At 36.2% G+C, this 4604-nt stretch overlaps 1 pseudogene; it reads left to right on the forward strand.

Annotated features, from left to right (window-relative positions):
* Window positions 1–434: 434 nt before the first annotated feature.
* LOC137235774 (sphingomyelin phosphodiesterase 4-like) lies at window positions 435–2182 on the forward strand (annotated as a pseudogene).
* Window positions 2183–4604: the final 2422 nt, after the last annotated feature.

The raw sequence follows: 4604 nt of genomic DNA on the forward strand, positions 1-4604 counted from the left end.
GTGTTTTGTCGATAATGTTGAGACTCGTGGAATTAATTATTTTAAATCTCGACCAAATGAATGATTGATCGAGATATGTAATGCGCGACATATGTGGCGTGCAGCAGCGCATAAGACCCACCAATGTCGGTAACGCAGTGCACTGACAGTCAGAAATGGAGTGCAGAAATTTGACATTTGCTACGCTTTTCAATTTCCTGAATGGCAAAAAGTTATTCATTTAAAGAACGCGGTGGTGAGTATACTTGTTGCAGATTAGGTTGTCTTTTATTAATTAATTTTGCTTCTTTTAATTTCAGATATACTCATTTACAAATCTGGTTGAGGCATTAACATCACTGTCGAAGCTTACCACCGTTTTGTAGCAAACAAACCGACTATTTTGGTAAAAATTAATGAACCAGTGGAAAATATATAGCAAAGGGACAAAAATCATGGCGTTTTATAATGAAAATCTTAGTAATCGTATAGTGAAGCTATTAAATAATCCCATAACGGACCGATGTGTGCAATTGACACAATTGTTTGAAAGCTGTAGCTTGCGTGAACTACAATATATATTACCGGTAATTATCCAGTCCGTGTTTGGCATTGGAAGTGGTGGACTTGGTTGGGGTCTGCGTGCCACTATAACAGAAAATTCACCAATGTGCTTCGATATATTACACGAATTTATTTATAATTTTTTTTTTTTTGTGGGGCCAATGCTGCGCCTATGCTATCGACTACTTAATGAAGCAATTAAATTTGATTTTAGTTTAAAGCTCTTGCCTAACAAAGTCAGTGTAATGCTACAATGAGGCCAATACTCACTCTTCTATGCTGATCTCGTCAACATTGATCTCTTTCGGCGACAAGTCACCCCGCTCATATTGAACGCGCGTACGCACGCACGTATACAATGAATGTACCACAACTGTCTACTTTTTCCTGACGGCTGAAAACCTTTGCACATTCGTACCCGACAATCCAGATGCGATCGTATTTTTTTTTGCGATCATATACCCGACAAATATTTGTAAATCGGTTGAGGCGCTCGTAGTTGTGAGCCGCCGCGACATTGCTGGCGCACGAAATCAGTATTACATTTTTTCTTGTAGATACTTGGCTACGCTATGACACTGATGAGGCAAGGGATCTACCTAACAGAGAATTTATACGTGTCGTGAGCATACTCGTTAATCATGTACAAGGCTTTGCCAACTCAATGCACATGGATCGTACACCCATGGCCATCCTACGAAAGTTAGCCCATCCAATGATAAAAGCCCGTATTTATCCATTTCTAAAAGTATTATTGGACGATGGCCACTGGATAGCTCACTTTCAGTTGTGTTAGAACTTCGGCTAAAATATATACAGCCTTGGCGTTATGTGTTCGATGAATAAAAATAAAAAAAATAATAGCGCAACTCCTAAAGGATCTAAGAATATGAATCCTAGCGACAGCGGCAGTGAAGTGGCAGTAAGTCAGCGATTTAGTACATTCATAGCTGAGAATTTAGTTATATATTCGCAAGTATTTGTGTACATATTGCCACGTTTTGAACTTTTAGATTTTACGTCATTCAGAAACGTGATAATGTTGCATCGCTTGGTGAAGGTCTTCAATCAGCCTAAGCTTCCTAATATGTTATGTCAGGCAGAACAGGCGTATATTTGCCAACTTGCCATCGGTTCACGGCGAAAACATGCAGTATAATTCAGGTACGGTAAAGGTGAATGGGATGGTGTTTATCAAGAAGAAAGTTATACACCATTATTTGGTCCACTTGTAAAATATGAAATAGACCAAGTAATTAAAACAGTATGCACACCACGTTTATACAAGAAATCGATAATATACGAAATGATGTTGTACAATTGCGTAAACACATATACGGAAAATATTTGCTAGTGTTTTTGAAGATGTTTCACCAGCAGAATTGAAATTGCAAGAAATTGGCAAGATACCAGATATAATCCATTTGGCTGTGCGTACATTATTTATTATGTTTGATGCGCGTCTGCCGGAAATAACATTGGAGCAAATGCATGATAACCATAGTCCACCGTTAGCTTTTCTGCTTACGATAGTAGTAATTATTTGGATATTACAAAAGTAACACCAATGCAGATGCAAAGTAATTTAGCGACGTCTCGTTTCCACCGTCGTTCTACAGAGGCCATCAATGCTTCATAACAGTTTCGTTCGCCCTCTGGAATGGTTTGTAAAATCTCAGCTACAGGCCCTTTCAATGCCATGAACAGTGCAGCAACGTTATCTTCAGCATTCCAGTTGTCCACTGTTGCGGTCTTATCAAATTGTAGCTTAACTTAAAGGATGGTGTTTTTAACTTTGGATTACTCGCTGAAACAGCCGGGCGATTAAATTGCAATTCCTGTATACGACCTGTCAAAGCATCCACTTTTGCCTCGAATTTTTTCTCAAACTGCAATAGTTTTGTATCTTGTGCCTCCAGCTTCGATGATACCCTTATCTACTGCGCCTCCAGCTGCGAGGATATGCTTGTGCTTTCAACTGTTCAGCCAACTGAGATGTCATATTTGTCTTCTGTTCTTCCAGGTGAGTTTCCATCTTCTTTGATGTTATGCGTGAAATTTGAAGCCTCTAGCTCTTAAAATAGGGCAGTAATTACAAAAAGTTTCTTATCTGAACAACCGGTTGTGGGGGATATATACTATATATACGACCGATCTCATCAATTTTTTCAGGCAACAATATGTGCAATATACGAAATTATATGGTGAAGTTTGAAGCTTTAATCTGTTAAATTAAGTAAGATATGACAAAAATCCTCTTTTTCTGAAAAATCGGTTGTATGGAGGATATATGCTATAGTGGTCCGATCCGGCCGGTTCCGACAAATGTCTAATCGGACACCCAAATAAACCCGCTCACCAAATTTTATCTTAAAAATTGAGGGACTAGTTCGCATACAAACAGACAGACGGACAGACGGACAGACGGACATGGCTAAATCAACTCAGCTCTTCATCCTGATTATTTCGGTATTCTTAATGGTGAGTCTATCTATTTTCCTTTAAGGACTTACAATTTTGGTTTCGTGACGAAGTTAATATACCATTTCATTTTCATGAAAGCTATAAAAATAATAATATATGACGTACACGTGACTATTTGATGAATTTTGAAGCTTCTAGCCGTAAAAAAGGGCCAAAAATGACAGTTTATATGGGGTATATAATATATATAACACCGATCTCTATGATTTTTTCAGACAACAATATATGCTATATACGTAAGCATTTGGTGAAATTTGAAGCTTCTAGCTGTTAAAATGGGACCGAAATTGCGCAAAGTTTCTTATCTAAACAATCGGTTGTATGAGATATATACTATGTTTACCACCGATCTGTATGATTTTTTCAGACAACAATATATGCAATACACGTAAGCATTTGGTGAAACTTGAAGCTTCTAGCTTTTAAAATGGGGCTGAAATTGCAAAATAAATATATATATACTATATATATATACTATCTATACCATCATATATATTATATATATCACCGATCTCTATGATTTTTTCACACAACAATATATACTATATACGTAAGCAATCGGTGAAATTTGAAGCTTATAGCTGTTAAAATGGGCTAGAAATTGCGAAAAGTTTCGTATCTGAACAATCGGTTCTATGAGATATATACTATATATACCACCGATCTCAATGATTTTTTCAGACAACAATATATGCTATACACGTAAGCATTTGGTGAAATTTGAAGCTTCTAGTTGTTAAAATGGGGCAAAAATTGCGCAAAATTTCTTATCTGAACAATCGGTTGTATGAGATATATAATATGTATACCACCGATCTGTATGATTTTTTCAGACAACAGTATATGCTATACACGTAAGAATTTGGTGAAAGTTGGACATATCTAAACTATTTTTAAGATAAATATAAAATAAAAAATAGGTAAGTACTTTGTGTGAGGATGCAAACGTTTTTTGTGGTCTGCATGTAAAAACTATGACTACGAATCAGGTATTTCAACAATATATGACGTTGACGTAACTATTTGATGAAATTTGATGAATTTGAAGCTTCTAGCCCTAAAAAAGGGGCAAAAATGACAGTTTATATGGGGTATATAATATATATACCACCGATCTCTATGATTTTTTCAGACAACAATATATGCTATATACGTAAGCATTTGGTGAAATGTGAAGCTTCTAGCTGTTAAAATGGGGCTGAAATTGCGAAAATATATATATGTATACTATATATATTGTAACGAATTTATTGAAGTTCCTCTTATTTGAAACCTTCTGCTAACGTTCGTATCGCTAATATCGTTGAATATATAACTCTAATATTCAATAATGCAAAATGGCCTTTATTAAAGTACTTCGCAATAACACTGATACGTCACAACTAATAGCTTGCTGAAATCAAACTGGTTGTCGTGCCCCACTGTCGTTGCTTTATACTGTGCGGTTTCCTTTTTGACATATTTCTAGGCGCTTCCATTTCTAGAACTTACTAGTTAGTTATCAGCTATAAAAGTACTCAACTGTAACTACAGATGCACGATTTTATAGCTTCATCTCTCATTGCATACTTTCGGGA

The sequence above is a fragment of the Eurosta solidaginis genome, unplaced genomic scaffold (assembly GCF_040869045.1).
Source record: "Eurosta solidaginis isolate ZX-2024a unplaced genomic scaffold, ASM4086904v1 ctg00001068.1, whole genome shotgun sequence".
NCBI lineage: Eukaryota > Metazoa > Arthropoda > Insecta > Diptera > Tephritidae > Eurosta > Eurosta solidaginis.